Raw genomic sequence first — 21,911 nt, forward strand, 5'->3', positions numbered from 1 at the left:
TCCTCTTGTCTCTGTTGATTCTAAAAGCTTTAAGGATGTGACATATGTAACATTACGCTAGACATAAATCAGTAATTATCTCACAAATGCAGGATAATTTCTGCTAACAATGCTTTAAAGATTATTCTCAAAAAAAAAAAAAAAGCTGAACAAAAGGATAATAGAGAAGCTTCTTGTTTTGGAGGAATTGCAATAATGACTAATAAATGATACCAATAAGCCGGGAAATCTGTGCCAGTAGAGCTTTCTGCATTTCTCAGTTTAGAGCCTGTATATTACACTTGGGATTTTCCAAATCTTTCCTGAACTTGAGCAGGGTGAGGATGGACTTTCAGAACAATCAAACCCCACCTCTGTGAGAGCTGGGGCTCTGCCTTCCAGCTGCTAAGGGTAAATGATGCCCCCAGTTACTCAACTTTCTGTGTTTGAGAGCTCCAGTCTTGCTCCTCCCTGAGGCTTACACAGTTCACCTTTTCATGGACATAGATTAAGAGAAGGAAAAAGAAACAGGGCAATAGATAAGAAATGCATAAGTTTTCACATAAGTAGCCCAGAAAATACATTCTGTCTCCACATGTAGATGTAGACAGATGCATAGATGTATGTGTTTATTTATGGTTGTTTGGGAATACACTTAACTTCTCCATACTGCGCTGTTCTTCAGGAATCTTGTTGCTGGTCAGATGCTCTGATTTAATACCAGGTTTTTTTAACTCCTTTTTTTTTTAAACCATTTATTTACTTAGCAACCCTTTCAGGCCGAATGCTGGTGTAGGGCTTTCAGGTTATGTCAAGAAAAACATTAATTCAAATATTGGACCTAGACCTTATACCTGCTTCTTTCCTTTCCTTCCTCACCTCAGCTCTCTTCCAATGCTGGAACCAGAAAAGCCTACCATAAAATCTCTAAACGTAACAGCACTTCAGCAACAAAGCCCTGGTGCCCAGAAAGGTGTGTGGCCTCTGGGAAGCAACCTGACTGAGGTATATGGGGTTGGAGGGAACTTACAGTGCCATAAATAAAAAGAATAACCTTGAGAAGAATTAATACAATATCTGTGGTACAAAAACATTGGTGATATAAAAGCAAAATAGTGAAGGAGGAAAATAAAACCAATTTTGGTGTTGCATTTCAGAACATAACCCGGTCAGGAAATACAAATATTCCACAGCCATTTTGTTTGCCACAATAATTCTTCTTCAGCTGTAGTATTTTTGGTATTGCTGGAGCTGTCTACATAGAATGCCTCTAATTGTCACTTTAATGTGAATATTTTTGTTATGAATTACTGGCTCTTATTTTTAATCTGATTGCTTGGAGGGATGTGCAGGTGAAATATCTTGCTTGGTGTGATGTTCAGTGCACACTCTTGTATCACAACTGGGAGTCAGGAGGTGGATTCATTTTCCTGAGCAATACTGAACTGTTATGCTTTGCTCCTTGGAGGGATAACATCGGCTATGGAGAAACAGAAAGGCAACCATAGATATGAAGAAAGGAAAAGGGGGAGAGAGACAGCTGTAAATGCAGAGTTATTGAATGACACAAGAATATTCTGGGAATAGTGTAGTTTTAATGTACTAGTACGGCTGATAAAGACTCAGAAGTTGATCATTTTAAGATCCTAAAATTCAAAACGCTGTAGGCACTTTAATTTGCTCTGGTATATGTGTATATACAGACGCATATACACAGAGCAATAATAAAACCAGACTAACCCGTGTTTCAGTGTGCCATTTAATCTAGTTTCTGGATATCAGGGGAACGCAGAGTAAAATCTTTTTTTGGCTTCCACAACAAAGGCAGCACAGTTTTGTGCTATCAGCAAAAACCTGGTATAAATGAGAGCCCCCTTAAGGCCATTCTTCAAGGCTAAAAGGAAAACCAGAAAATACCCTTCTTTCTTGTAGATAATAATTAGCACACTTGGTCTCTTTTCAGTTGGTTCCAGTTTTGGGGGATGGAGGCTCTTTTGTACTTCTTGGATCATGGTGCTCCAATTTTGCCATTCTTGAGAGAAGAATTTATTCCATCTCTCTTGGAAATTCTGGTTAAATAATGCCTGTTTTTTTTTTTTAATCCAACTTTCCAGACATTTCAAATAGTTTTCCTGAAGGGCTGAAAAATAAAGTGACTCCGCAAATATTTATAACATGTAATATTGTACTTTAGAAGTTTTTGGTTTTGTTTTTGTTTTTTTAATTGATTGAAATCACTATATCTCCATGGGATTTCTAGTAGTGATATTATACTGGAGAGACTAAGTTCATGAATGTCTGATGATTTTTTCCTCTTTGTTTTTAGCTAGTGGTGGTCATAACCCTTGTTTCATTTTTTCGTTAAAAAATGGGCTTTTTTGTGTCCTAAGGAATGGGTGTGGTACAAAGCTGAAAATCTGTTTCTCTTCAGAGGTCTTGATCCATAAGCCCTCTGAATCCAGCACTAAACTTCAATCAGCTTTGTGCTTTTCTTGTTCACGAGTGATTTTCTCTTTTATGATTTTCTCTCTTTTTTTTTTTATTTTATTTTTTTTTTTTGTACTGGCACTTTCTGGGGTTTTGTGCTATACTGTAAGTTCATGGCAGTGTTGAGCTGCTGACAGCTCTAGATACAGTATGGTGCTCTGTGTAGACCATTTTGGCTTTCTGGGTATGAGTGAAGTGCTCCCAGGGTCCCCAGTATTCTCTCAAGATACAAGGCATAAGGAAGTTTTTTGGGCTGGAAATTTAATTAAATAATAGAAAAAAAAATATTATGCAATAACATAGCCTTTGAGTAATTTCTTACTGCAAATTGGTACCCAAATAAATTAATGAGAAAAAGGAGATGTGAAAATTTGCTATGGGTGGAGAGATAACATGGACCAGGGCAGCAAGGAGGGAGTAATTTCTTGAAAACAGTTGGAAAATGCAGCCTTCTTTAGACAAATTTAAAAAATAAAAATAAAAATGCAGAGGTGGAAAACTGGAGGAACAAGAGACCAGTCCTCTCATGAGTTGCTGTTGTGGTTTGGGGAATCTGTGAAGCTGCTGAGCTGTCAGAATAAGTCTGTCCTGCTCTAGTAACATTTTATTTCCACTGAACTGATAATTTGCAAAATATGAGACATATTACACAAAACAAAACCCAAACAAACTCCAAAAACCTCAGAAAGCTTTTGACAAAATGCAGTAAAAAGGGAAATTCAGCATTTTCAAGCCCTTTCTTCTGATCAAACAGCAGCAATACAAATGCAACAGATGAATGAATGGTAACTGCCTGAAATTCTTTGTCTTGTCCTTCTGTAATCAGACACTGGCATAGTAACAACTCGGTTGTCAGAGTTGGTGCACACCCAGAGCACATTGGCAGAGATGTCTATTTGTCTTAATTTCTGATTTGAAAACCATGTCTGTTCAGATACATCCCAAAACTTTACATAGTATTCAGGGAATTAAAGAGCTACTATGCACTTGCAGAGTGAGAAACTGCTATAATAGAAAAAACAACTGAAATGCAGGGAAGAGTCATATCTTCAGGTGAAAATCTACCTATACCACCTCTTCTCCATGCTCCTATGCCCATAAGGGCATTGAAATAACAAAACAAATCAAGGTTTTATATTCATATGCTATATATGGAGAACATTTTCAGTAACACATTTTTTTGGAGAGGCTCCTACTGTGTTCAGAGTGTTTTTTACTCTGTAGAAACTGTATCTCTTCTGTGTCCCTTCTGGCAGATTGCATGTGAACCATAAACACAGTCAAGGATGGATTTGTTGCAGATCTACAACTCCCTGAAAGGAGGTTGTAGCCAGGTGGGGGTCGATCTCTTCTCCCAGGCAACCAACAGCAGGACAAGAGGGCACAGTCTTAAGCTCTGCCAGGGCAAGTTTAGGTTGGATATTAGGAAGAAATTTTTTACAGAGAGGGTAATCATCCATTGGAATGGGCTGCCCAGGGAAGTGGTGGATTCTCCATCCCTGGAGGGTTTTAAAATGAGACTGGATGTGGCACTTAGTGCCATGGTCTGGTAACCACAGTGGTGTTGGATCAAGGGTTGGACTTGATGATCTCAGAGGTCTTTTCCAACCCGTTTGATTCTACGATTCTATGATTCTATAATCTCTGATTAAAAGGCCATATTTTCATGTTGTTAAATGAATGATCAGGTTAGAGGCCTTAAGAGTTAGAAAACTGTGGATTTTTTTTCTTAATTAGGCAAATAATTTTAAAATAAACTGGGTACAGTAGCCTAATTAATCATTTAAGATTGTCAGAATTTGAAGTTATTTTGGAATATATCCATTTTAACTTTTTTTAGAGACCAAAGCTTTATTGTTGTGTAGATTCAGTAAGCTTAAAACTATATTCTGAGTTAACAAGCCAAAGACTAATGCATATCTGGCCTGCAAAGGCTCATAAACTCTTCAGCTAATTTAGTAGGAGGCTCTATCCTCCAGACTTTTTAACAATAAAAGATTTTAAATAAACTCCATGAAAATACTTGCAGGGTTTCCCCTGCTAATTCTTATGGCTGTTGTCACACTGCAGCTACTAAAATAATGGCATTTTAATGGTAATATATGTGTATGCATGTGGTATTCAGAGGCTGTGTCGTACAAGAAAAATTGTACATGCCTTTTTGTATAGAGGTCAGAATTATTGAGGCAATATTAGAATATAGCGATATCTGTGAAACTGATTGTTTTCCAAACATCAAAACTGGGACATTGTGTCAGTAAACCAAAACACAAACACTGTTAGTTCTTGTTACGTCTCTAAACCCTGAAGTCACTCCTGCCATGCAACACTGCAAAGAACCTGGTTCTGTGTCTTCTATAACCATGTCATAGGCACTGTCAGGCTGCTTGACAAAAAGTATCTCTTGTCCAAACTGAATAAACCCAACTCCCTCAGTCTGTCCTCCCAGGGTAAGTGCTCCAGACATAATCATTTTGATGGCCCTCTGCTGAATTTGTTCCAATGTATTGGTGGCTGGGTTGTGTTTGAGACCTCAAAATTGGGTTAGGATGCCCTTGGCCTTCGCTGCTGCCAGGGGGCCCTTGCTGATGCACAGCCAGGTCAATGTTGACAAGACCTGATGTTTCTTTTCCACAGAGCTAGAAGGCTGTGCTCTGGCAAGGGGTTCCTCTTTCCCAGGTGCAGGATTTGGCCTTGGTCCCTGTTGAATTTCACAGGGTTCCTGTTGGTCCATTCTTTCAGCCTCACTCTGAATGGCACCCTTGCCCTTAAGTGAAACAACTGAAACCACCACCAATTTGGCACAAGTTTGATGAGAGTGGCCTCCATGGCCTCCTTCCTCCACATTACAGATGATTGTATGAAGGAGGGCAGATCCCAGAATAGACCTCAAGAATATTGTCCTGGGTTACGCAAAAATTCTGGTAATCTACTTTTTCTTTTCTCTTTTCTCCAAATATGTCTTTTTGGCTTTTTGCTGTTTTGCCTTCTTTAAAGAGATTGAACTGCTAGCCATTATTGACTCAAACACTCGACCACCTGCAGTGACCGCCCAGGTGCTATGAGAGACTGGACTATTGGTGCTAATGACTCAATCCTCAGCCTGCTTTGCCAACAAGGTGCAGAGTGGCCACCCAGACCAGGTGCTGAAGGTGTGCACATCCAACATCTCAGGCTATAAGCTGGGTGTTAAACAAGGTAAGGAAAGGGGCAAACCCTTCAGGATGTGACAGTGTTTCTTTTCCTTGCACAAATGACTCGGCTGTTATATCTCCCTGGAACATTCACAACCAGACTGAATGTCTTCTTGATATAATGAGTTGTAATAGACTCAGCTACACTAACATAAGGGACAGCTGCAACATCTTAGAAGGTGTCTTGTGGGTTCTTGCAGTTGCCTGGGGGGATCCACAGCCCTGCTCCAACTGCCGGTACCGGTAGCACAGCCTCAATCCAGCGCCGTGCAACTGTCTGCCGGTATAGAATCCCAGCTATCTGCCATTTCCTCCCAGTGCTGACTCTCCAACCGTTCCTGCCAGGTTTTCCAGGCATGGGGGAGGCAAACCACATGGAATAGCGGACATCTTGTCTCAGTCCTGTAGCCATGTGTGGGGTTTTTTTTCTGGATGGAGGAGGCTGGCCACCATCTTAATTTGGTCAGGGGTGCAGGGCTTGGGAAGTTTCTCCTCATCGGTTGGCTTAGCCCACTTTTATCAGTATTGTTATTAGCCTTCTTCTTGGGAAAGAGTTATTTTTTCACTTACATCCAGGTGTATTTGGTCTCTCCCTCTGTATTGGAGAAACCAGGGGTATTGAATCCAAGGGAGGAGACTTCTGTCTGAGGTCTCCGCCCCTCCAAATTGTCTCAGACCAAGACAGTATTCTCCTTATTATCTTCAGGTAGAGCATAACCATGAATCTCTGCCCTCTGACCCTGCCCATTTTACCATTTTCCATCCACGTAGTGGGTTACATATACAGACTGTAATGTCCATATATGGATAGATGGCTGTTTTGGGATAAAGTGTCAAAAGCTTTGAAAAAGTTGAGGTAAATTGCCTCTGTTGCTCTCTCTCTGATTCCCAGATCCATTCATTTCAGTCTAGAAGGTGATCAGGTTGGTCAGTCGTAACTTACTTGCAGTAAATATATGCTGGCTGTTTTCAGTATTTTCTCATTCATGTTCTCAAAAATATGTCCAAGAGGACCTGCTCTTCATTTATATATATTTACATTTTTTCAAGTTAGGTACAGGTTTTCAGCCAAATCAATAGGTACTGAATTCTGGGCTGTTTATGTGTACACACTGAGGTCTTTGGATTCTTTATCAGGCACTAGGCCTGCACACAGTCCTTTAGAAAACTGAAAGCAAATATCTTGTTGAACACCATTAACTCATGTTGATTTGGCTTCGCAACTGAAGATACTTTTATTTTCAGTTCCATCGAATAGTAAAAGTGATTTTTTTAATTCACTTTCCTTATAATTAAGATCTACTCAGCAACAGCAATCTTTACTTTTAAAGCCTCAGATTTGATCAATACCACATTCCTTGGGGTAGTGTTTTATTTGACATTTCACACTGTCATTGTGCATGTAAAAAAAACCCCTGCACCTACTACTTAGAAAAATGGACTATGCTGTGGGTTTATATACCCTATTTTGTTTACTTGTACATTTTTATTATGCATCACGTATCCTTTTTGAACAGCAACATCCTTATTGAACAGTAACCTTATTCTGATCATCTGAAACTTAAAGTAGAGGTCGTAGCATGTTCCTATGAATAAATCAGATGCTCCATGCTCTATGTAATATCTTGCCGTGGTACGTTAACCTGCATCACATCAGAGAAAAATCCTGCCTCCAAATTTCTGTTGGGTTATTTCTGTAGGTTTTGTAGACTTTAGAGAGTATTGTAGATGTGTCCTGCATTACCAGTGTCCTACAGACTAAGCTTCTTACAGTGGAGCAGTAAAAGTAATACAGGAGACTGCAATCTGGCAAACTTGCACACTTACAAATGCTTTAGGTCACCAATTCCTCCCTCATCCCATACTTTTCAGTTCCTACTGTCTTCTTCATATGGCCAAACCCAGGCAACTTATTTACATGGCTGCCCCATCAGCAGGAGCTGGAGTTTTCCTCTTGGTGCTCCTTGCTGTCAGTAAGTCGTTGGAGGCTTTGAACTGTCAAGGAACTGTTCACTGATATTTGAGGACCATGGAAATCAGAACCTAGTTACTTTAGTAGAATTTATATATATATATATATATGAGGCAGGAGAGATAGAACTCCTAAGTCTTTTCAGTGCCTGTGTTAATGTGCAGTTGCGGGAAGCGATTGTGATGGTTTCAGTCTAGGCCTTCCTGGAAACCAGCTTGTAACCAGGAAGGAACTGGGAAGGTGACCAAGGAAGTATTCCATGCTATTCCTTTACGTAACCTAGGGTATAAATAAGGCATTGATAAGAGAGTTCGCTCTCTTCTCTTCCGGCGAGGTTGGAGAACGGTGGTCCCTGTCTGGGCCTGGCTTATCTGGAGCTGAGGCCTACAGTAACTGCTGTTATCGGCCACGCGTGAGGGGGGAGTGCTGGACCGTGTCCAGACGTACTGCTTTCTTTCAAGGGAAATGGTGAGCTCTTGCCAATTCTTCAGCTTTGCTGGGTTTTTAGATTGTGTAGATCTGTTTTATTATTTGTCCCTTTTCACCCTATTTTATCCTTTTCCCTTCTCCCTTCCCCCCTCTTCCCTTCAACTTCGGGAAGCTATTTGGGGTCATAGATTCATATATATAATTCTCATTGTATATCTCTGTTTTATACATAATATATATATATATTTTTGCTAGAACTTTGGCTGCCTGGTTTTTAGGTTTTTTTTCCTTCCCTCTCTGGGAAGGAGACCCTGTTGTCGAGTTTCGGAGATTTGGCAGGAAGCCAACTCCAAACTTGCACAGTGATGTTGGGTGTTGTTTATAACTGCTGGTTGCTTCGAGCTACTATCACCAGTCAGACCAGACCACATGCATGAGTGCTTTATATGTGTCTTCTGTCGTTTAAAACCAGTTAATTTTTTGACTGTTATTTTGTTTGATCTAAATTCTGGACACATATGTCCTTGCTGACTACTGCTTAGACAGTAAGTGACAATAACAACTGCCTGAGGAGGCAGATAGAAGTGAATATCTGTTATCGCAGCCATTATCACAGGATGGCCATAGTGTGAGCTTCCAACATGGTGCAGAGACTTGGACAGAAGCTGCTAAGTCTCAATCGTGCTCTTTGTGATTGTACAGAAAACAGACTCATCCTGTCTTCTCTAGCACTTAATCCAATATCTGTGTCAATTTAAGATGCCCATAGGCAAAAATCATCATCAAGTAGTGGTTGTGATTTGCTTAAAGTTTTGATCTGCTTGTTTTTTCTAAAGACTCAGTAAAGAGTTGATACATTTAATATGAAAACTGAGTAAATACAAAGATTTTCTAGCTGTATCAGAAGTCATGGTTAGACAGGTGAATACGCAGCTCAGAAAATGTGTCTTTCTTTGTATATTCTTATGTATGTATTGATGAATAATGTGAAATTTTAATTTCAATTTTGATACTGAGTTTGTAACATAGTGGATTTATCTGTGAAATCAAGCATAGCTTGAGAGAGTTTGGTCTATAAGTAGCTATATTTTCAGCAGTGGGGATTTTTTAAAATTTCTTTTTCTCATGTAATTCTTGATTTCTAACTGTAAATGTAACTGCTACTTTTAGCAAGCCTACTGAAAAAATAAGTTGAGCAGAAATTCAAGCTCACTGTTCTGCTAATATCTTTCGTAAGATGAAACCACATGGCTCAGGGGAACAAGGAAAACAATGCGGCAAAGGAGTTTCCACGGTGTAACGCCCTTTCCCAGCCAGAAAAACAATGGAGAGCAGGGACAAATCAAAACCTGGATAGCTGTTTCATCTGAAAGGAGTTATGCTGCTGAAAATACTGGCTCTGGTGGTGGCAGCAGAGAGAGAAAAGGAATGCTCCTTCCTCCTTCCGGCACTGGTGTTTCTTTCTTTTTCCTGGCAAAAAAAACCTCACCAACCCATGCCCCCCCTGGTGTGATGTGGATGACATTGAATAGCCAGAACTAAAAAACTCCACCCACCTTCTTTGTAATGACTCTTTTTGTGACAACTTTTGAAAGTATATTTTGGAAGAGGCAATAATAGAGCTCTTTCCCCATCTTTTACTTTTCCCTTCTGGTATGTAAAATACTTTTATTTACAGGGTGCACAGAGAGATAACCCTGAAAAGTCAGTAGTAGCACAAGAGTCTTGTAGTTTTGCATCTGATGCTTTCTCCCCACCCTCCTTAAACTATGTACAACTTCAATCCACTCGCCTTTCTATAGTGCGGCTGCCCTCAGTAGTAGCTGAGGAACAAGATGGTTTCCATGTTATATAGATAACATAAATACTTCCATAGTTTGTAAAATACATACTGTAAGGAAACTTCTAGTTTGGACATTCATCTGTAGTCATGAGATGGAAAGATACTGAAAAGGACATGGATTTTTAAAGCCCCATAATACTTGGCCAGGAAAGGGATCCTTAAGGAAAAGGGGTATATGCCTCTTTGTGAAGCTAAAAACAGAGCAGAACTTGCAGGCCATTATGAGGGAAGATGAGAAAATAGAGCTCTTCATTCCTCATTATTCTTTTATATAATTTTTCAGTATTTCATAATTTCTGTGTCTTGTACAAACAAAAATAAGTGGCTAAGGGAATCTCTAAGGTTTAGTTAGAGCACACGTAGGTAGTTTGATATTCAGGTGCAGAAACACGTGCATTGTAGAGGGTGTTTAATATTAAAAGGACACATATCTGGAAATAGTTTGGTTTATAAATATATGTAAAAACTGATTCATTGCTGTATAATTCTAATTTTGAAGTCAGTTGATTTCAATGTATTTTGGGACTGAAGTAATACAAGAGTGAATCAGTTCCATAATTATTTTGGGAAAAATGATATACTAGTAGTTCTGAAGATTTTTGTTCTGTACAAATCCTTACGGCTTAGAGAGGGAAATCATACCTTTCTTCACACATTTAAATTAATTCTATCTTGCATATGCAAAAAATGTTTCTTTTTTAGGTTTGATTAGGGAAGGATTTTTTTTTTCCTTTGTAAATGTCAGATGTCTCAGATGAGTAAGAGAATTCAGGCATGCTGTTATGAGACAGAATCCTAAAAATTCTGATTATTGTAAGAAAGAGGGACTGAAAGTTTGAGAAGCTTACTTATTAGCATCTCTAAATTTAACTATTAAAAAACCAAGATATTTTCTACCACCTTTGACAACTGAAATGGTTAGTCAAAAAGAAATAATCAAGTTCTTAGCATTTTCTTAGTAAAAAAGAAGAGAGGGCAACATTTTGGGTCTAAGTTAATCAAACATATAACAGTGGCTGATAGTGAGGAAGAAATTTTAGTAGCTTATTGCTATAGAAACATGGGCCTTAAGGCAGCTTGTAGGGTATTTGTTGAGGTTGCAGGTTCAAAATATTTAATCTTTTTCTTGTCAGTTTTCATTAAGGTGTAAAACTGCAGTAATAGATATGTTAAGGGCAGTTCTTTAATTAGCTCAGAAATACACATTGGTAAGTGTGTTATAACATAGATGTCAAAAACCTTAAAGTTCTGAAATATTTTTTAGAGGTTTTGTTTAAATTGGCTGCGAGACAAGCATTACAAAAACTGAAAAGTAGAGAAAAAAATGTTGCAAATATGTTCCTGTTGCAGAGAAATATTGGAACACCTGCGAGGTCTTGTCAGCTAAATATTCTTACTGAGTATCCATGCAGAAATGTAAAATCTTTCTCTGTTTTGATTAAAACCATGTGAAACTGTGTGAAAAGACAGATGTTTCAGGAAAAAGGGGGAAAGATCCATGACTAATTCTCACTAGAATATATTTGTAGTTAATGTAAATTTACCGAGTATCAAAGGACCCCAATCTGTTTGCCACAGAGTTTCAAAGGTGCAGCTCTGCTTGCAAGAAGCTCTCAATTGTGGTCAGACTTAGTATTGATGTCTGATATGTGTCTGTTCAGATTTCAGCAGGTTAGGAAAAAAATTATGCCAGTGTTGTCTTATTCACAGAGAGAGAAAGAGCATCCTCCTGAAGCTCCAGTCTGAAAAGGCACAAGAAATGATACAGAGAATACAGAGAATATTGGCAGGAGTATGGCATTAAGTACAGTGTTGGGAGACTAAAGAAAAAATATTGTCCTCTGACAAATGGAGGCAGATAACAAAATAGGAGAAGTGAAAATAAAATGGGAAAACAGTTTCAGGTGAAGAAATTTGAGAGCTGAAAGATTGCTGGGGACCTGTTTTATCCAGAGATGTCCTGAAAAGAGCCATTGATAATGGACCTAGATGGACAAAAAACCCCACTCTGAAGCTCAATTGGATGTGAAGAGTCAGATGAACTACTTCTACACAATGCTGTCAGCCTTTATGTAAGGATTTTTTTATGCAGTAATAAAAAAGATTATTAAAAACCGACCTTGTTAGTCTCTGCCTATGCAAAGAGTTATTCATTCTTCAAACCTGCAGGATCATGAGATTGCTTGATTTAGTAGCTGCTAATTTATGGCAATGTATTCTTTTCATGTTCTGTTAGATGCAGTTGCTACTTATCTTCCTAACTTCAAGTTTTTGAGTTGACAAATTTATGTTACTGGTTTCCTCTTGGATTTTGTATTTGCTGTTTGTTGTTGATTGGTGACAGTTCCTTGATGATTGTAGATGACTGTGATGTATTAACACTGGGCAATTAACTTTATTTTCCCTCCTTTAAAGCATACCCTTAGAATTGTATATATGTATGTAAAGCTCTGAAAATAAAACTTGAAAACCCAAGTGAGCTGGCTATTCAAAAAGCATTAATTGCTGTTAATAATTTTACATTGAAAAGACTTTTAAAAGATACTATGTTCTACTTTTGGATTATACTATTTATATTTGCCATTTCATAATCTCTTTACAGTTGAGCTGCTTGTACAGCTCATTGCAGTTGAGAGAAACAGAAAATAGTTTTTCAGATGAACATGTTTTGAGAACAGTCATCTCTGATGAAAAGGTTTAGGATGAGATGTAATTAATGGACACAGGTATTGGTAAAGACATTGTGGCTGGTGTAGCTAATTTGAGCCTTTATTCTTGCTGATATTTAAATAACGTGCCTAATATTGAGAATGCACTTAAGCATTTCCCTTCTGAGTGTTTGAATATTTGCTTACTTTCAGGAAAATTAATGATCTGTTCTGCCTTTTGACCCTGAATGGGAAATTGCATTAAGGCCTTCCTGTACAGCTCTGTCCTGACAGCATTGGAGCTAGCATTGAAGAGGCTACAGTTAAACCACTGTTTGTGAGGAAAGATCTAATGGTAAACATGGAAATGGTCCTAATCCGATAAAAAAGATGCATATGTTTTCTGCATGTGTTGCCCTTGGCTTAAAAGTATTATGATCTGCTGTAAAAATTGCCATTTTACTTCTGCTTTGGGCAGAAAAGAGAATTAGGAAGCAGAAGGAAGGACGTGGAATAATCACATAAATTGTTCTGTGTTTGATTCACAAACAGTTTAAATGGGTTATATGCAGACACCTTGTGCAGTGTCTGCTCAGTAGAAGAGGTAGTGGGAAAAGATGGAGGGAATGGTTGTACTCCTGTGCAGATCTGTGGTGGGTACAAGACTGCTGCCATTCTGGTATCCACATCTCAGACAGGACAAAGCTAAGAGCAGACATGAGTAAAGGCAACCAGACTGATGCTGGGGATGTAACTTCTGCTGTACAAGGAGGCAGTAGGGAGACTGGTTTGGCACATGTTTTAAACAGTATGAGGCTGAGAAGGGTAGGACTGAGATGTACAAATTCTAGGAGGTGGTGAATAGAACAAATGTATAACTTCAGTTCTAAGGGTATTTCTTAAAACTATCACCTGAGAAAGTTAAAGGAAGTACTTCCTTACCTGGGGGCTAGTGAACATCTGGAATTTGTTGCCAGAAGAGGACATAGACTCACAGAAGCTGAGTCATAGACAGAGGGCAGGCTGTATCAGCAGGATCAAAGACGCATTACCACATTCATGAAAAGTTTTGTCATCAGGAACAGGAAGGGGGGTGCCCTCCTTCAACCCAATGGCAATAGCTGTGGATGCTGGGGAACCAATAGCAGCGAGTGCCCAGACATGTCCTGACCGGTGTGCCCTCCTACCACATACAGACAGACAGACAGACAGAGTGCTGGGCTGGGAGGATGACTGCTCCAGTACACTGCGGCATTTCTTATGCACTTAGGTTTTGCTTTAATTGGATTTAAATCTAGCTAGGATGGATACGTGTAATAATCTGTGTATAGTAGAACAGACATGTGCCTGGGATAATTTATTTTACTACTGAGACAGCTTTTCCATCCTAGAGTGATGGCCTTGACCCATTTATGTAGCCTTCAAGCTCTTTTTCCTGTAGGTCAATGAAATGTTAAGCCGTGCAACTACTTCACCAGGAGACTGTAGGAAAATTGATAGGAAAGTGGTTTTGTTATGGAAATTTTGAGGTTGTTCTAACATATATTTGCCTTACCTGACTATGAATTATTCTTTCTACTTGGACAGAAGTACACAAGAGGGAAGACAGTTACAGGTGGAAGGCTGAATAAATTATTGATTCTCAACAAATCAAGAGGAAATTTGCAAAAGATATTTTTTTTCTTCCCAGTATCTGCAGCCTCCTGCTCCTTGGGTATTGCCCTCATGGGAATGACGGGTTAACTTTCTTCCAACCCTTTAGACACATCTTATACCCTTTTTCCATGGCAGCCAAGGTGTGCTCCAGAGACCACTGCCTGCCTTAATTTCCACATTTCCACGGTTCTGTGTATTTAAAGAGAATATCAATTAATATTAAATGAGATAAAATCAAGACAAAGAGAGAAGAATATAAAAGCCATGGGAAACTTTATGGCTAGTAAGTACAAGGAAGAATATCAAGTTCTAAATACTTTTGTACCAGCACTCAGTCAAATGAAAATAGAGTGAGCAGTGATGACAGGTTTTGAATTTTGGGTAGCTGGTGAAATTTCACTTTTCCTAATCCAAGATTTATTAATGCCAAGACAAGAATATCCTGTGGTTCCTTATAGACTTACACCTACGCATCCTTGGCATATACATAATTTATTTGTACTGTTTAAATGCATGTTTTGTAGATTTTAAGTTTGGGCTTTAGAAATCTAAATTATGGATATACTCTTGAGGAGAAAAAAGAATTACAAGATTTATGTATAGTAAAAAACCAAGTAACTGAAGACCTCCCTCTCCTCTGCACTGTTGTGTCCCTATGGTTCCAACCACCTAAATTCAAGGCATTATACTTTCTGTCTCATCTGGCCTCAAAAGCACTGTTATTACTTTAGGCAGTACAAGTTGATTCACATCCCCCTTAAATCACACAGCATCCTACTGTTAACTCTTGTGTGCCTGAATTGGTTCACACTTTCCAGGACCCCTGGCAGATGAGGTCCCCACCTAGATCAGAGCCTCAAACCACTAATTTTATACTGGGACTGCATTTCAAAAAGTATGTCTACAACATCACAAGTTGTCAGAAATAGCAGAAGGATTATAAGACAAAGGTCTTGTTGCTGTAGAAAATTAATTAACAAAGAAAACCTGTAAGCACACCCAGTAGATCAATCTGATGTATAGAGTAAGCTCTTTTAAAAGATAGATAGACATTATTTTCTATTCTTTCTAATATATTCTTATTCCCAGATTTATTTGTATCTCAGGCCTTATGTTCTCCTAAGGATTTCACAACTCCTGCTTCCATTAAAAGATGCTTAAGAAGTAGATACCTATTGTCTGGCAGGGGTTCAGAGGCAGTGGCACCTGGGATAAGTGTCAGCCTGTCCTGCAGAGAGCAGCACTGCTCTGATGTGCCATTCTCTCTTTTTTTTCACATGGTGGTTGCTACCAGGTTTGCTTTCAGGCTTTTGAGAGGAGTAGCTGTTTCTTTCTGTATCATGTTACAGCAGTGATACACAGTACTGTATATGGTTTGAAATTGTGTTAAACACAGACTGTTGCATGCAAAAATAAAAGCTAACAGGAGAGCAGGGAAAGCAGGGTGTGAAATCCAGTCATTCCGATGGCAGCAGGTCAAATCACTATACAAATAATGCTGAAGAGAAATATCTTTCAGGAGACCTCTGCCATCCAGTGCTGGATTTCTGCCTCCATTTTGCTTTTGCCTTACTTATGCAAGACAGCGCTCTGCTTTTTTTCTTCCCCAGATCTGGAAGGCAGATTTTGTTTAAAGAGAGTAGGCTGTATTTGTATGTTTTATTTCTTTCTGTATGGTATTTGTTCAGAGCATGACTATAAAAGGGTCACCAGTGTAGAACTTTGGAGTATGGTCTTCCCTTTCCAAACTTACTTTTGTTGATGAGCACTGACATAGACATCATTGAGGCCAGTAAATTATGATCATGACTTCTGAGATCATGCACATGGAAATGAATGGGATGTCTTGGTGAGAGCTCTTGTAGGTCCTTCACAAAATCAGACAGATGTCACTGTTTCACCTCTTTTCTGTGTTTTCAATGTTTTCCTTTTTTTTCTGCTTTTAAAAGTAAAAAACCCAGATGCACTGGGGTACAACCTAAGCTTTTCCATGTTTTTGTGGTTAGTCTTTCCTCTGTGTTAGCTATAATGGCAATGGCATTAGTCCGAAAATTGTTGATGGATGGTTGGACTTCTGCAGCTTCACTTAAAAGTCTACTCCTGAGCCAGTCCGAACTTGACAGGTTATTTCTCTAATATTCATATTCATATTTACCCATTATAGGTGACACTATTTCACTCCTTCCCTCTTTCTGTTCCTGAAATTTGAGTGCTAACAAGCTTTCCTTTACACTTGCAATGCCATTAGAGGAAGAGGTGGGAATGAAAAAAAGCAAAGCTCCAAAGGTAGGCCTGTCTGAGCTGGCTTGAAACTCGTATGACCACCTTCAATTTGAAGTCTAGTGCAAAAGCCACATGGTACCTGGGTGGCCACTCAAGTGAGTCACTTCATGTCACATCAGCTGAAGGGCTACAGTGCCCAATCTAAAACTGGTCTGGTATTGAGCTGCAGTTGATCTTTGGGTTAAGCTGATTTATTCTCAGTCCCAAGTATCTCTACCCAAGGTCACACGAGTGGTCATCCATGACAGGTGTAGCTGAAACCGGCTGCCTCAAGTTCTAGTTTTGGGCCCTAACAACTGAACCATTATGCTATCTTGTAAGACAGACCTTTGAAAAGCTGACTGAGTCTGTCCAGGTACTTCAGAGAAAGTATATCCATTTTGGCAGATCTGTCTTTCCTTGTAGGTCAATCTCTTTAGTGCTCCTTTTTCAGCTTTTTCTTTTCTGCCAATACTTCTGGAAATGAGGAGTCTAGAAGAAATGCTATTTTAAATAATAAGTACAGCTTGTTAAATGACAGTCACAACATTCACAACATCCAAGTCCAAAAAAGGAAAGGAGCAGTTGAATCACAGTACATCATGAATTATTCTTAAAATAAACATTTTCTGTCAAATGTAAGCAAACACTTAGTAAATCTCTCTTCTACCTTGATTTATCTGTTCAGACATACTTGTATGACAGATTGCTTTAAGGACTTATCACTCACTGGTTACACATTAATTCACATTTAATTGTTGCTGTTGTCATAAATCTGTTAATTTCCTGTGCAAGAGCTCTTATCCTTTTCTCTCGTTTTCTCTATTTTACCTTGTTGATAGTTGTGAGTATTGTGTTTAAGTACTGAATAAGGCACTTGATTAAAGACAGTGAGGAAAGTAGTTGAGACACTATGGCCTGGTCTTTTAAAAAGTGTACAGAATTCAAAATTTCAAAAAAAACTTGCATATTTATACCTCTTACCAGGTTTGTGTGCACAGATGAATAGCTAAAACAAGGTGGCAGATTAGATGTTTCTCATGAAGGAAAGTGGAGGAATATGTATTATAAAAGAGCAGACAAGTTTCACTAAAAATCTGGTTTTAGAAAGAAGGAAATATTTTTTGTCGTACTTCTAACCCTGTTGTTCTAGTTAGCATAGTTCCTCTGGAATGACTTTAAAATTCTTGAGATTGACTCTAATTTCATAAAACAGAATTCTTACCTGAGTGTAATAATCCAGAAAGATCTTCCATTCTGTTTCATATTTTAAATTATGTGAAAAAATCAAGGAATACAAAGATAAAGAAAGAATTGGTCTTTACAGTAAAAGTATCTGTTTTTTAAGTGGGATGTATATAAATGATCATGCGTCTACTACCTGTGTTCTGGTTAAAAGTCAGAAAAAAGAAGCCATCCTTCAAGGGTCATATGGTTTGGTTTTGGTGGGTTTTACCTTTTTCATGCTTCACAGATGTCTGTGGTGATACCTGAGTTTATAATAGGTTATTTTAAATAATAAATGCTGCAATAGCTGTATGTACCTTCATAACTTTGTCCTTCAAAATTGGCATTGAATTAGTAATCCAAAGGAGGAGTTGATAGATTTAATAGAGTGCTCTGGCAGCAAATAATCTATTTAGAGGATGTTTATAATTTAATGTGCTAGTCATTTTGAAATTGCACATCAGCAGGAATAAAATACTGGATGTGAAAGCAGAAACCGCAGGGACAGAACTGTTAGGGAAAATACTTGTGTTTTTTAAAGAAATACAAAAATGTTTGAGTTTTAAAATGCTTTAAAGAACAGAAGCAGAAATGTATTACTAAGTGAGATAACAGAGATTCCAGTGTGTGCTAGAGATAAAATGTGAGTTCTCTACTAATGTACTCAATGAAAAGTCAGGAACAGTGCTAAGAGTTCGCACTTAGAGGAAATCACAAACAAATCCACTGAGAGGAATGAGAGAGGTTAGAAAGTTGGGAAGGGCTATTTGTGTGCACAAAAACCTCTGTCACTTATTTTGTTGTAGTTGAGGAAAAGCTCTTTGCTCAGTATGGGGTTTTCATTCAGGCTGTGTAACTGGTGCTTGCACAGATGAGAATCAGGTGAGGAAAGTCCTTTGGCTTCAGAGAGGGAACTCAGAGGAGATGCTTTGAAGGTGATGGAGGGAGGGTGACACACTCCAAGTCTTACCATACACTGTCCATAATTATAAATTTGTAAGTAAGTCATCTTTTGTATTTGGATAAACCTCTTAGTCTCCACAGGTATCCCATTGTACCATTGACTATATTGTGCCTATGAATGTGCCTACGAACTTCACAGGAGATTTGAGACAGAAGTTTAAATGCCTTCTGAATGCTTATTTTAAAATTATTTCAGATTGACTTATAAAGGGTATTGTCACGTGGTGTGAAAACTGGAATATCTGGTGATAGATACAAAGGAAAGACATCTAATTGAGCAACTTTCAGATCTTACTAATTATCTTTTGTTTTGATCTGGAAGAGAAATAAAATGGAAATTCCCAGAGGTAGCTAAATCAGGAAAAGTGGTGAATGCTGGTGAGGGTGGACAAGTTTAATTTTACACAAGCACTTAGAAGCTGAAGAGGGGGGCAAAAAATATGTTGCAAAAAAAATATTACAAAAAATAAAGTTCAAGGAAGTGAACTTAATATATCTGGAAAATAATTTAGCTATTCAGTGGGAGGGAAAAATCAGCAAGATATCAAGAATGAAACGGAACAGAAATTTTCATTTTATTATGCAGATGAAAATCTGGGAGAACTCCATTGGTTCCTAAGTGAAGCAAATTATACCTTCCTGACACAAAAATGTGATTCCTGTTGATACATCCGCGTGCAACTCCTTTTCATATCTGAGAACAGGGATTGTTGCAGAAGTACAGTTGGTCTGAAATCAGGGGATGGTTGTCCACCAGTTTGCAAGCTTAACTTAACCCCCTTTCCAGCCAAGATCTTAATTATGTGTTTAGTTTTAATCTGGTTGAAGTCCATGACCTTAAATTTAGCTTTCTGAAGGAGGGTGTTGGTGCATGCTGTTCACTACAGAAGAAATTACTCTGATCTGATCTTTCAGCAAAGCAGTTCTCCTATACACAGCCCTTGGGGAAAATATAAATTCTCTTCCTGAATTGGATTAATCACAAAGAAAGTGCATAGATTAATTCTGTCATCAGAATTCACCTCTGACTTTGGACAAGTCACTTAAACTATCTGCATCTCTGTTCTCAGCATGTGCTTTTAAGCTTACATCTTTTTCTGTTTGTTTCAGTTGGAAACTCAACTGTTTCCCCATTACATGTTTGCATGATTTAAGTACTGTGGACTCTGGACATTGAGGTAATACAAAAAAGAATAATAACAGGATGGAAAAGAAATAAAACCAGAGATGAGAAAGAAAAGCAATGTTTTGGGTGCATGCTGGTCTGTCCTTTAGACAGAAGAGTGTCTGTTATTTGTCCCACAGAGTCAGGCATTCAGTAGTTTCTGCTTCTGATGTGTCATTTTGTTTGCTGAGGTGCAAAGTGACAGTAGATCATAGCACTGGACTCTGCCTCTCAGGAACACCAAAAGACAGACTTTATGTATATTATCCAGACTAGAGGGTCACTGGCAGTGCACCATCATTAACTGAGCTGCTGATTAGATAGTATCCTCATTATAATACATTCAATTTTGCATGAACTTTTTATTTATATAATTCAGTGGACACCTTTACTTTTGGGGCTCCTCAATATGGTCTTTTGAGTGTTGCCAAGACTGAAGCAAACACAGTTCAGAATTCACTGGAAGCCTCAGACTGACAGAAACAAAGTAGCTGCTCACAAATTACTCATTGTCTGCAAATGTGGCAATAATGGCAGAATGCCTATTCACCAACTTCCCTCATTTTTTTCCCCTCATCTTGGTGAGAGAGTGCAACACACATACACCCTCCCCCTTCACCTATAACAGCCTCATAAATCTCAAAATAGGAAATGGATAATATGTCACCTACTGACAGACAATAGACTTGACTCAGCCAGCTGTTCCCTGAGTGTGGGTGGCAAAAGGAGGGTTATACTAACATGCAAGGAAATAGGTAGGGTAGATAGATGGGTAGATAGATGTTCAGAAGGTCCTTGAGAAGCTCCTGTGTTTCAACAGGTGTAAGTACAGTCTTGTCGTCTTTACCTGTGTTGAGCAAGCCGCCACCTTTTTGGGGCTTGCTTCTTCATCCACTAGATGTATATGCCACCGTGTTGATGCCAGTGTGTGACATCTGGACTTTGGCAGACTTTTTGGCAGACTAAAGTTTGTCCCAACTTTATAATTTCTTCCTGATTTTGCAGGAATATTTGTCTGGAGCTTATCAGACTTTACCAAACCAATTTCTCCGTGTTTACTTTTCTCTCTTAAGCTTGTGGTTTTGTGGTCTTCTCACAGCAGAGGTCTCTGTGATTCTCTGATTAAGCACACAGAGTATATGACTGCTATTTCCCTTTTTTTGTTTAGAAATTTCTGGAGTGTTTTGTTGCCGTGGGAGTTAGGTGCTGAAAAAATCTCCCGGAGCAGTTAACTAGGGGTGAGATAAGAAAGGGTTTATTATGCCAAGGCAAAGATGTTACAAGACGCCCGCCGGCCGTTCCTGAGATGTTACATTTTATAATACCATCCATCCAATCCCAGATATGTCCACTCTGTGGCCTTTACTCTGGACTGCCCCGGGTCTACCCCCTGAGAAATGGGTCTGGGGGTTTTCGGGACCCTCTGTTCATCCCATCTTCATCTTCATCAGAGCACAAAGGGTATATAGTCACCCAGTTTTTGACCGTGTTCTGTGGTTTAGGCCAAGATACAAGCATTCTCCAAACAATCTGGGCCTTGCCTTGACAAAAGACTAAACATTTCTGCTGTATTCGGGGGTAGGAGTGATATAGGGAGCATAGAATGGGGTAAGAGGGTTAAGGAATGTGTAAACTAAGGGTGCTAGAGGGAAAGGAACAAGGGAGGAAGGGTTGCTGCTTTTAAAATCTACTTATAAAACTTATAAGGCTTACCAATATTAGAAAAATAAAAAAAACCATTAAAGGCTTAAGGCATCAGTTTCCATGTTTGTGCTTTAGTACTCATGGATATAATCTATATATATAAGCTTATGTATGAGCCATCGTTGGCCCATGCACATTACATTTCTTTTTTGTGTGGCTTATGTCTAAAAGGCAATCAAAGTTACTGTGCTGGTTTTGGCTGGGGTAGAATTAATTATCTTCACAGTGGCTAGTGTGGGGCTATGTTTTGGATTTGTGCTGAACACAGTGATGATGGTATGGATGTTTTTGTTATTGCTGAACAGTGCTTACACAGAGCCAAGGCCTTTTCTGCTTCTTGTATTGCCACACTGGCAAGGAAGTTGGGGGTGCATGAGAGGCT

The sequence above is a fragment of the Pseudopipra pipra genome, chromosome 3 (assembly GCF_036250125.1).
Source record: "Pseudopipra pipra isolate bDixPip1 chromosome 3, bDixPip1.hap1, whole genome shotgun sequence".
Lineage (NCBI taxonomy): Eukaryota > Metazoa > Chordata > Aves > Passeriformes > Pipridae > Pseudopipra > Pseudopipra pipra.